This window comes from Carettochelys insculpta, chromosome 5 (genome assembly GCF_033958435.1).
Source record: "Carettochelys insculpta isolate YL-2023 chromosome 5, ASM3395843v1, whole genome shotgun sequence".
Taxonomy (NCBI): domain Eukaryota; kingdom Metazoa; phylum Chordata; order Testudines; family Carettochelyidae; genus Carettochelys; species Carettochelys insculpta.
Window position 1 is genome coordinate 26,332,450 of NC_134141.1, and position 12,016 is coordinate 26,344,465.

The following is a 12,016-nucleotide window of genomic DNA, read 5'->3' on the forward strand; positions in this document are numbered from 1 at the left end:
TGGGGAGCAGCATTCTTGGATTGGGAGCCGTGACACAGATTCCTCTTTGCTAGAAAACAGGTTATGAATCAGGGGCTTGAAGCTAGCTGGAGTGGAGTTACTCAGGCTTTCACATTTTTAGTAGATGTTGCAGAGGTTTATGTAACTTGTCTAAGCTTGTACTGGAATACAAAATATTTGTAGAAAGCTCTGAGGCCTAATACAGGGAAGCCACATGTATGGCTTCTGCATGCAAACCAGAGAATGTAGATTGCAAGCCAAAAAGTAGTTCTTCACTGTGACTCTTCCTTAGGAGAAACTTTGAGGGCTGCTATCAAGCAGTTTTCCTACTGGATTTGATAGCTTGCAGTAACTCTTGTCACCCAGCAACATCTGTAATCTGGCATGATTTTAGTTAGCTGGACAAACACTTATCATGGATGCGGCCAGGTTTCCCATGGTCCCATCAAGTTTGTTTACAGCCACAAGTCCTGGCTCTGTGTTCTGTGCTGCTCTTTATCTGTAATTTACCCCGACTGTCTTCTAAGGGCCCAGTAAGCAGTGCAAGTGTTGGTAAAGTACTATACAATATTGACCTTCCATGGTCTGGCAAATTCTCTTGTCAGGCACTGGTCAGGTCTCGAGGGTGTCGGATGAGAGAGGTTCAACCTGTAGTTAGAACCCTCTTGATTTGAAATACAAATGCAAGAGATAAGCCTAGTTTTTCATAACTGCAATTAAAGGGTTACAAGTGGAGTTGGTGGTGTAGTATGGATTCTTTCTGCCCTCTAATTTCCATAGTATCTCGTTTGTAAACAAGCACTTCCTAGGCAAACCAATAAAAAAGGGAATCTAAAATACTGGATGAAGAAGTTTCAAATCATATGCATGTTACTGATGCTGCTTTTCTTTCTTCTTTTTTTAAAATGGAAAGTTTGTACAGGGTTTGAGTGTGGTTGCTTGTTAATCTTAGCAGATAAATGATAACTTTTTCAAAGTAAAATTCCCTACATACTTAAGTGATGTGAAAAAAGTTAGGGTTTCTATGTCTAGTGAAGAATCCAGTATTTCCAAAACCTAGCAAATGCACGATGATCATAACATCTTGTTAATAAATACTAATCTGTATTGACATGATGCCCTGGACAGACAAGCTCAGAAAAACCTTTCCTCACATCCCACTGATACCACGAGTCCTGAAAAAGATCCATCAAACAGGACTCATAGGTGTTTCTCCTTCTTCGACCACCTGAGAATTTCACCCTGTTTATCCATCAACCATTTCTGGATCAATGCAACACAGGACTGCTACTACTCAAAGTCTGGTACTTTGCGTGAGCACCAGCCAGAGCTTTTATGTTCAGTGGCAGGTCAGTCCATTCTCAAGCAGAGCAGGAAGGCTTCTAACAGGAGATGCTATCTGACCAAATAGAAATGTTTCTCCTCTTAGTTGCAACACTGCCAGTTACCTACAGAGCTGCTGGGATTCCTGGTAACCGTTAAGACATTGGATCTCTGTGTTGGTTCCCTACTGATTCATTTTGTACCAGTCAAGGCTTTTCATCTTCTAATGGAGGACTTGCTATCCTGTGACCCATTCTGTGATATCTGAATTCCTGAGAGGAGTTATTAAACTTCCCCGCCACTGGTGAAATCCTTTCAGTTCTCAGCAGACCTCACTTTGAACTGTTATCCCCCTGCTCTGAGTTACGTTCTAGATGCTATCACATCAGCTTGGAGGGTGAGTGAGTTGAGAGCACTTTGCCACATGCCATCTTACACGAAGAGAAACTCTCTCTTCACCACCATTCAAAATTAGTCCCTAATTTTGAAGTTTTACAGGGAACAAACCATTCATTTACTGTTTTGTTTTTTCAAAACCTCATGCCTGAGATTAGAGACAGGTTTCACATTCTAGACACATGGTGGGCACTAGCCTTTTATCTACAGAGAACAAAAGCAGACGTAGGGTCTTCTTTTAATCACGCTATCAAGGGCTCAAGCTCTATCTGCACAGAGACTCTTTCAGTAGATTTTTGGCTGTATCAGTCTTCGTTACCAATTAGCTAACATACCCCTTTTCACCACACCCTGTCCAGAGGAGCCAGGAATCCATTCCACCAGTGTGTAAAGCATCCTCTGCAGCATCTCAATGAGCCTTCCCCTTACTAGACATGCATATATGGCAGCTGCGTGGAGCTCCAAGCACACCTTTTAAGAAACTTTATGCACTGAAATAGACTTGTACTACAGATAGAGTTGTAGGGATGGCAGTACAACAGACATTCATGCCACCTGCACCCTCTTATCTACCTCCTATTCCTGTCTCTTCAGGGAGGGACCACACGTGTATCTCTAGACCTCCAATTTTCGGTAAATAACTTCCATTTCTGAGGGCAGGCTAGGGGATTCAGAGTGACTCCAGACCCAGGTATGAGGCTAGCTAGTTATCTCATGTGAGTTGAATAAACGAGGGCTTTTTTTTCTTTAATACCTGGGAGCCTCTCAGCATGCTCAGTCTGAGTTAAATGTTACCAGAACCTTGAGCAGTCTCAGTCTGAGCTGGTTGCTCATGAATATGTTAGCAAGTGCTGTGTCTTTTGGCCATCCAATCTGCCTCCATGAGTGCTTCAACAGTATAAGGACAGCAAGACCCACCAACTGTTTTTCTCACTTGCTCTTCGCCTTCCTGAGGCTGTGTCTACACAGCAGTGCTATTTCAAAATAAGCTATTCTGCAAGAGATTTTCCAGAGTAGCTTGTTTTGAAATAGTGCATCTACACACACAAAGCACATCATAGTAGTGCTCAGCTATCTTGAAATAGTGTCCAGACACAATAGAGACACTTTTGAATATTGTCTTTGGAAGCAGTATATCTACTTCAAAAGAGTCCCATTCCTTGTCTACACAGCCCCATTCCAAAATATGTATGTACAACGAAGAACAATGTATTCCTTGTACAATGAGGTTTACCAAATTTCAAAAGAGCGGACAGCTTATTTTCAATTATTTCAAAGTGTTTATTGTTCAGACACTTGCAAAGTTATTTGGGAACCGGGGCCATGATTCTGAAATAACTTTGCTGTGTAGACACCCTATGAGTGGGAATTCTGAACCCCAGAGCAGAATGGGAAATGAACTGAAGCACGTGTGCCCCCCCAAAAGTGGAAGGCCTAAGAGCCCCAAAGAGCTGCACTTACCACTGCACAGCAGCTGTAGGAAAGGTTGGACTGGCAGTTGTCCTTGGCAGTGCTGCATGAATAGGTGCAAAAGCTTCTGTGTTCACAGGAGAACAAAGAGACTGAACGTTGTGTTGTGGAAGGAAAGGTTGCAAAGCCTTGCTGGAACACAATCCTGGCTCTGTTTAAGCCAACAACACCACAGGGGAAAGTTTAAGTATAAAAGTGCAATGATTTTTTTTTTTTGGAAGGTATGAGAACTTTTTTCACATTGACGCTCCAGACTCAAATTACATCCTAAATAGTTGAGGACTTTTATGAGAGTCAAAGTAACTTTTCTATTCATACTGTACAGCTTTGTTCATGGATCAAAGAATGTGGCAAAACCCCAACCTAATTATGCATAAACATTCTAATGTTTCAGATTGTGTAACACTGCCCACCTTCCCAGAAAGGTCAAGTTACTGCTCCAAGTATTACAGTCAAATGAAGTACTGTGTGCTGGAGAGGCACTGGATTAACAGCCTTGTAAATTGAATTTTACTTGACATGAAATAATAATAAAATAAAATAAATTAATAAAATAAAAATAATCTGTTTTTTTTTTTTGTATTGGTGGCCTCATTAGGACAGTAGTCCCTCGAGTTATGTGAGGGTTGTGCTCCCACACAACCTTGCATAACTCAAATTTCGCGTAAGTCGGGGGTGGCTTTTCTCCCCGGCAGAACACATGGCCTGTTGCAGGGGAAGCAGCAGGAGCACCTGGAACTCCTTTTGAAAGGTAAGTCCTGGCGTTGGGGGGGGCAGTTGGGGGTGGTTTAGTCTGGTGGTGGGCTGGGGCTGTGGAGTTGGGCAGAGGGGTTAAGCCTGGGGTGGGTTAGAGCTGCGGGTGGGGGGTGGTGAGCTGGGCCCGCACATGGAGGCAGTGAGCCGGGGCTGTGGGGGTTGAACCAGTGTGGGGAGGTGGGCCAGAATCATGCATGGGGGTGGTGTGAGCCAGGCCACGGGGGTTTGAATGAGGGTGGGGGGAGAGGTTGAACTGAGGCCATGCTTGGGTGGTGAGCCAGGCCATGGGGCGTTTGAACTGGGGCAGCGGGGTTGAGCTGGAGCCACGTGCAAGGCGTGATGAGCCAGGCCATGGGTGGGGGGGGGGCAGGAGAGGAGGGTGAGCTGGGCCCCGTGGGGGTGGGGGCGGTGAGCTGGAGCTGTGTGTGGGGGCATTGAACTGAGGTCGGGGGGGTGGTTGAATCAGGGCCATGCGGGACTAGGGTGTTGAGCTAAGAGCAGTGGGGAGCAGGATGTTTAGTTGCACCTGACTCTCATTAATATGAGAACCACAACTCAGTCATGCATTTCGAGGGTTTACTCTGTCTTGAAGTATTTTTGAATTTAGAGAACATCTAGAAAGTGCTCAATGGAGAGAATAAATAATGAGAAGATGTTTAAATGCTGGTGCTTTTTAGCACCCTAGAAAACTAGTTCAAACAGTTGAACTTCCTACATCTGTCTTTTCCCCGTAGAAAGAAAGAGCACGTACAAAACAGCAAATATGAAAGTCCCTCACAAGATGCTCTGTGATAGGAAGAGTAAGGCATCTGGAATGTCTCTAAGTAAATGCAAGCTCTCTGAATCCTCACACAGATGTGATAAAGCAACATTGCAAAGCTTATAGAGCATTGAGTTTCTTATGCCCTTTGTTTCTGGTGGTTGTCCTTGTGACTGGACTCTTGTTGTTTAGCCAGAGCTGGTTTACATTGCATTGTTATGTGACCCACACATTTTATAAACTGTGTACATACAGGGGCTTATGCAACTTGGAAGTATCTTACTAGAATGCTTGGATGGTCTTAAGGAAAACCTACTTAACGAGCCATACAGGTTACAGGGTGTATCCCATTTGCTTCATTCTTTAACTTTCTCTTTTGGGCTTAAGTGTGACGGGGTGTACCAACCCTGCACTGAGCAGGGGGCGTGGGGGCCAGGCATATTGGGTGGAAAAGACCCTAACCCAAGGCCCTGTTGGGCGTGTTCCAGCTGCAGCCCAGGGAAGCTGGCAGTTGGGGCTGGCTAGCAGGGGGGAGGAGCTCCTGATGGAAGCTGGGAGCACGAGGGTTCTGCCTGGAAGCCCCAGGTCAGGTGCAGATGGACCCACCCTGAGACCAATGCACTCCTCCCTGGGAGCCCCTACTGACTGGCCCGAGCAGAGGCTGGCTGCTGCAATGAGTGTTGTCAGGAAGGCCACTTCAAGCGGGATTGCCCATTGATGGACTATATTTTTGGGCAGGTACTGGTGGCTGTGTCCTGAGCCTGGAGTAGGGACCACTCTTGGCTAGTGGCTGTGGTGAGGGTAGATGGGGTGCAGACCCTGGCCCTGGTGGATTCAGGGTGCAGTCAAACCCTGATCCGAGAGGGACTGACCGCAGGGCTCACCTGGGGGAACGCAACGGTGCAATTGCACTGTATACATGGGGATGTGAGGGCATAGCTCACAACCATGGTGATGCTGGCAGTGGGGGCCCATGAGCAATGCCGAACAGTGGTGGCCGTCCCAAAGCTAGTGTACCTGGTATTGCTAGGCTGGGACTGGCCCCAGCTTGTAGACCTCCTGCAAAGAGAAGCCCTGAGGATCTGCCGAGGGAGGAATCCCTACCCTTGCAGACAGTGTTGGCCAGCTGGGAGCCTGTGGAGGACCCCGGAGATGGAACCTCGGGTGGACCTTGGGGAGGAGGGCCCTGGGCCTGGGGACAATCCTGCTATTGACTTCCAGCAAATGGGCATTGACCTAGAAGGGGATTTCCAACAGGAACAATGGAATGATGCAACCTTCAGCCAGGCCTGGGAGCAGGCAGAGGAGCTCTGCCAAGAGGAGTCCCCGCCACAGCACAGGATGTGGGGACCCCGGTTCGAGATCTGAAATTACCTGCTGTATCAGCTGGTGAAGGATCCCCAAATGAAGGAGGACCTTTGCCAGCTACTGGTACCCCAGTGGTTCAGGCGGGTGCTACTTCAGCTAGCTCTTGCAGTACTCTGGGCAGGACACTTGGGCCATGAAAAGACGCTGCACCGGGTGGCCCAGCAGTTCTTCTGGCCGGGGATTTATCGAGAGGTCAGCGATTATTGTGCCCTGAGTGCCAGAAGACTAGCCTGATGGGGATCCCATGGGCGCCGTTGGTGACGTTACCAGTGGTGGGGATACCATTCGAGTGGATAGGCCTGGACTTGGTGGGCCCACTGGAGCAAAACATGACTGGGCCTAAGAACTCTGACTAGGCTGCTGAGGCCTGATGGGGCTGCGTGGGTCCAACTAGGCTGCTGAGGCCTGCGAGTAGCGACTGGGCCACTGGGGCCTGATCCAGTCATGAGGCCTAACCAAGGGGCCAGAGACTAGGTCATGGAGGCCCGAGAGCAACGGGAAAGCCCTCGGCTAAGGCGCGGAGCTAGAGGCCCTGCTAGAGGTAGTACTTAACTTAGAGCTACTAACTTAGTGTGTGAGAACTGGATATTGCAAATGTTCTATGTCTACATGACATTGTAGTTCCCCTGGGTGGTCCATTCACTTTGCCCCTAGAACCGTTGATAGCAGCCAGGTTGGTCCTAATATAGACAAGATGTTGGCAGCCACTGACATTTCAACCAGTGTTGCCTACTGCTGTTCTTTCCCGGGCATAAATTAGAATCCACCTATCCTCCTCATGCTTGATTGTGGGGAAGAAGCTAAAGAGGGAGGCAGGGCCAGAGTATTGTGCAGTTTGGAGAGGAAAGGCCCTTCCCGGGGGTGTGTTAAAGTTGGGTTTTGTACAGGGTTGATCTCTTCCCCAGAGCCTTCATTTTTGTGGTGTCCTGCTGATGGCAAGATACTGTCCCTGATTCAACAGCTCTGGTCAGCTAGTTATTACAGTTCTCCATCCACAAAGCAGCTGCATTGCCATCAGTTCTAGCTGTCGTCGGTGGTTCATGTCCAGGCTTGCTCACTCCAGTGCACAGCTCATATCAGCCTGTTTGAGTGGACAGCCAGAAGATTCGCAGAAGGGTGCCTCCTGAAGCTGGTTAAATCCAAACCTACTAAATTAGTACAGCTGGCAAATGTGCAGCCCTGCTTATTTCTTCCTTGGTATGATAGTGAGCACTTCTGAGAGCAGTGTGAGGAGTGGAGGAGAAAAGGGAAGGTGTGTGTTTGGAGTGGGAGGGAATAGAAACTAAACCAGATGAATTTCTGAGATGCACTCCCAAACTTACTTGTGTTTTTGGAGGCTTAATTTATCATAGGCCTTCAAAACTACGCCAGAGGAAAAGGGAAGATGATGCTCATCTTCACATTAAGGTTTGAGATCTTGAAGTGCTTTACTAAGGCAGCTAAGCATTCTTATTCCTGTGTTATGGATAAGAAATCCATCGCAGATGCCGAGTGACTTGCCTAGGCTTCCCCTGCAAGTCTGTGCCACGACCAGATGTTGGGCCCAGGTCACCTGAGTCCCATTTCCCCTGCTCTAACCATATGAGGGAGGAAGCTTGTTCTAATGGAACGTGTGACCTGCAGATATGAAGTCTTAATTCTGTTTGACCCGAAGGAAGGGTGAGGTCCAGTTGCCTCACCACGTTCCACTCCTAACGTGCCTCGCAGGAAAAGTGAAACTTTGAAGCTCCAGGCCTTGCTACGGAGAGGCTCATCTTTCAGCTATGAATCATTGAGGATGGGATTTTTCTTGGTGCTAACACTTTTATTGTTCAGCCATGCTCATCCCAGTCAAAGATGGGGTGTAGGACTTCCTTTTGCATTCCATGCACAGGGAAGAACACAAGAATGATGTGGTTTTAAAAGGAATTTTGTGGGAGTTAAGTGCACAAATCCCCTCCACTTTCTATTTGCTAATGGCCTTCTCTGAAAATCCCAACCCAAATGTGTTAGGCTGCATCCATCCCTGAGGTAACACCTTGGCTTTCCTTGGTTTATGCTAGAGATGACTTTAGCACATAGCTGTCCGCAGATGTTCTCCACCTTGGTTAAGCTTCAGCAGCCTGGAAGCGTATTTTTAGAGCTCTTATTTAACACTTAAGAAGCTCTCAAAACTGCTCTTCTTACAAAGTAGAATGAAATTCAAGGTTCTAAATGGACAGTATGGAATTTATAAGGCTGATAATATGGCATGCACTAGCTATTCATAGCTGCTTCCTTATGGTTTTCAGGCTTCTTCCCTGTTTCAGTTTGACTGCAGCCAGTGTACTACAGATACAGCACTAAACAACTGCTTCTCATCCAAGCCATTTGCAGTGTTGCAGCTGTGTTGGTCTTCCGCTATGAGAGAGATGATAAAGTAGGTGAGGTAATTTTAAAAAAAAAAAATCTAACTGCTGGTGGTTAAAGAAAAGGCCTTTTGAGTTCCACAGAACACTTCTTCAGGTCTCTGGAGCAAAAGCATGTCACTTTCACCTGCAGCACTTCATTCTAGTTTAAAAAAAAGAGAGAGAGACAGAGAAATTACTTCACCTACTCTGTCACATTCGGAAGAGCAGCAGTTTGCCTGCTGGTAAATGATGCCCACCTTATGCAGGTCAGTAGTTATCTGATCTAGACAGAAAAAAAGAGCAGAATGACTTATAGTCCTCCCCTCCTCCCCCATCTGAACACTCCCATTAATTTTTTTTAAAAGTCCCTCCATTCTGTCACCCTAAAATAGCAGTGAAGTGATGGAGTGGACTGTACTGGCCTGCCCATATCCCACCATATCAGTCTACGCTGCTATTTAGTGCGGATATGCCTACCCAAGCGGCAGTCATGCCTTTAATTGCAGTGTAAATCTACCCTTCGTGACAGTGTTGGGGAAGAGCCTGGTTGGACGACTGATTTGTTTTGGTTCTGTTCTACCTTCACAGAAACTAGGAAGGAGGTTGTGAAGCTCACTCTTAATTTCCAGTTGAAAATTCTGCTTGGCACAAAGGTGAGACAGAGTGTCTTAATGTGTAGCACTGTAATAAACAAAGTGATGTCTGCATGCAACTAGATGCCATAAAGCCTCTATTTCAGGCTTTAAATGCATGGATTAGAAAAGGAGTGAAGTATTTTATAGCCTCTTCATGGCAACAAATTTCAGTGAATGGTCAGACTAAGTGCAATTTTTAAGAAATTCCAAGTTCGTCCTCCTTATAAGTAATTCAGGGTCTCTTATTATTTTCATCTAAGGTTTTGGATACTTTTTCAGGCAGTGGAGGAAAAACAAAGGATAGTCTAAAACTTCTAATCCATAATATAAATCCTGGCAAAATCATGACAATTAAACAGCAAGAGAAAGTTGCCTTTTTAAAAGGCTATCCGCATACACGCTCCCATTTGCCTCAAGGTGCACCGACTTCCCTTTGGTAATTATTTATAAAGAAATTTTCCTGTATCATGTAGTGAAAACTTTTTTTGCTTTTGTGAATGCTCGTTCTGTTTTCATGACCAGATGCTCCGGGGATCTGAACCTCAGGCAAACTAACTAACTATTTTAACAGTAAATCGCCTGTATTAAATTTCTTCATGCAGCAGTGACCAAGGACACAGATGCCAGGCGAATTATGCAATTAGGTTCTTTCTGATGCTCTTTTGGCGATTTGCATTCAGGTGTACTGATATTTGGCAAACCATTTTATGGTTTTCATAGCCCTCCCCTGGTGATATTCTTGAATCAATATGAGATTATTGATGTTGTATATAAAGAGGAACCACCCTTATAGGCAAGTAGTTTGGCCATCTGGACTAGAAATGTAACGGAAGTGTTCTTTTGGTCATAGTAACAGGTGTTCAGGCAGGTGGCTTACTAGGCTAACCATGGTCAAGTGTTAATCCTAAACAAGGTGAAACTCTCCTTTTTCACTCACTCTAAAACCTCTGTGTAAATAAACTGAAACTTGAGAACTGCATCTTGTACCCAAGGTCCTGCTTGAGTTTATGTAATCTATTTACCAGCGCCATTAGTCTTAGCTGCTAAAATAACTCATGCATTAATTCATGTAGCTGAGCTGTGCAGCAGAGGTCAGCCACACAGCCTCGAGACAGACCATAATTAAAGTCACGAATACTAAGATTGTCCAGCTCAAATTTTTTCTCAATTTAAATAATAGGATTTCTGTGGAAAGAAACCATATTTTTGCTCATATTGCTAACAAGACAATGTCTCCATATAGCCAGTGGCTACCCGGCATCTGAAGCTGCCTGTTCAAATGGGGTCCAGGGTAAAGTGGAGGTAGTCAAGTTACCATTTGACTGTGGTAGCTTCTTACACCCACTCGGTACTGAACGAAACGGATCCTCTTTGCCTTCCCTTTGAATAAGGAGGCGAGTATGTCTGGTTGCACCAATAAATAAATACTTGTGCAGTAAAATGATTCTGACTTTGTACTACTCCACCCAGTCACCAACTACTCTTGTTTTAATAGGTGGGTCAGTTAGCTGCCAGACATGTTAGTCTTGATCTTGTGCATTCCAGTACGACACACAAGGCTGAAAGTCCATTCGCATCTTGAGCAATGACCTCTGTACCAAGAGGCAGCATCACTGGGGGCAGGCGAGGTAGCCTGGGCTTTAATCAAAAAGGACCTGTTTTGTCATTGAAACATCAACAAGAAACTTGTGAAGTTATTTTCGCCCTAGTCAACTTTCTTTATAATAACTGAACCCTTTCCATGAAAAAGGGGCTTGGTTTTATTTGAAAGTCCTGGAGGTTTTTATTTTATTTTTTGGGGGTGGGGGTGGGGTCTAAAAACCAGGGAGGGAAAGGACTTAAATAAGTGCCAATGTTAAGATGAGAACAAATGGATGGAAACTGTCCACCAAAAAGTTTTGCTTTGAGATTAGACCAAGGTTTTGAACCATCAGAGGAGTGATATTCTGGGACAGCTTTCCCGGGGGGTAGTGGGTGCAGAAAGCCTGGTGTCTGTGTCTCTACTTGCCAAAATTTCGAAAGGGCCGTGCTAATTGCCAAATTGAAGAATACTAATGAGGAATTGAAATGAATATTCAGCACTTCATTAGCATGCTGCTGGCCACGGCACTTCGGAAGTGCCACGTTTCGATCGTGCGGCTCATCTACACAGGGGTCCTTTTTGAAAGGATAGGAATAAGGGGATTTTGACATTTGTGGGGTCCTTTTGAATAGGGCCCCGTGTAGACGAGCTGCGTGCGATCAAAACATGGCACTTTTGAAGTGTCGCGGCCCGCAGCATGCTAATGAGGCGCTGAATATTTTCAGCGCCTCATTAGTTTTCTCTGATTTGGCCATTAGCATGGCCCTTTCGAAATTTTGGCCAAGTGTAGACATGGCCTATGTGTTGCAATGTTGAGCTGGATCAGTTTAAGGATGGGATGGTGTGATGAGGCTGCCTAAAATGACATATGGCCATCTGCGACTGCTACTAGCAAAAATCCTGAACTGCTAGAGATGGAGCACTAGCTGGGAGGGAGTCGGGCTCTGAGTGACTACAGAGTGTTATTTCCAAGTGTCTGACTGGTGGGTCTTATTGACATAGTCAGGGTTCAACTAACTGCCATATTGGGGATCAGGAAGGAACTTTTCATGCTGGGCTGGACTGGCAAAGACCCTGAAGGGTTTTGCCATCCTCTGGATTATGCGACATGGGTCACTTGCCGTTTTACATTAGAATAAACGGCAAATTCTCCAACTTGAAGACTTGAAGCCATGATTTGAGGACTTCAGTGGCTTAGCTGGAGGCTATGGGTATATTACAGGAAACTAGGTGGGTGGGTGAGGTTCTCTAGCTTGTGACATGTGGGAGGTGATACTAGATCAGTGTTTCCCAAACTTAAAACATTCACGCACCCCTTTCGGGACTTCTGCCTTATCGGTGTGCCCCCTCTCCCAGT

General features: G+C 45.9%; 1 protein-coding gene across 3 annotated transcripts in view; it reads left to right on the forward strand.

Moving 5' to 3' along the window:
- Positions 1-12,016, forward strand: part of KANK1 (KN motif and ankyrin repeat domains 1) — a 165,316-nt gene that overhangs the window by 26,926 nt on the left and 126,374 nt on the right. The window contains exon 1 of one of the 3 annotated variants that reach the window (XM_074994818.1): positions 9,031-9,095. The exons of the other annotated variants lie outside the window; for them this stretch is intronic. The gene's annotated coding sequence lies outside the window, so the exon portion shown is untranslated. Of the gene's footprint in view, positions 1-9,030; positions 9,096-12,016 lie in introns of those variants that run through there. 3 annotated transcript variants of the gene reach the window in all.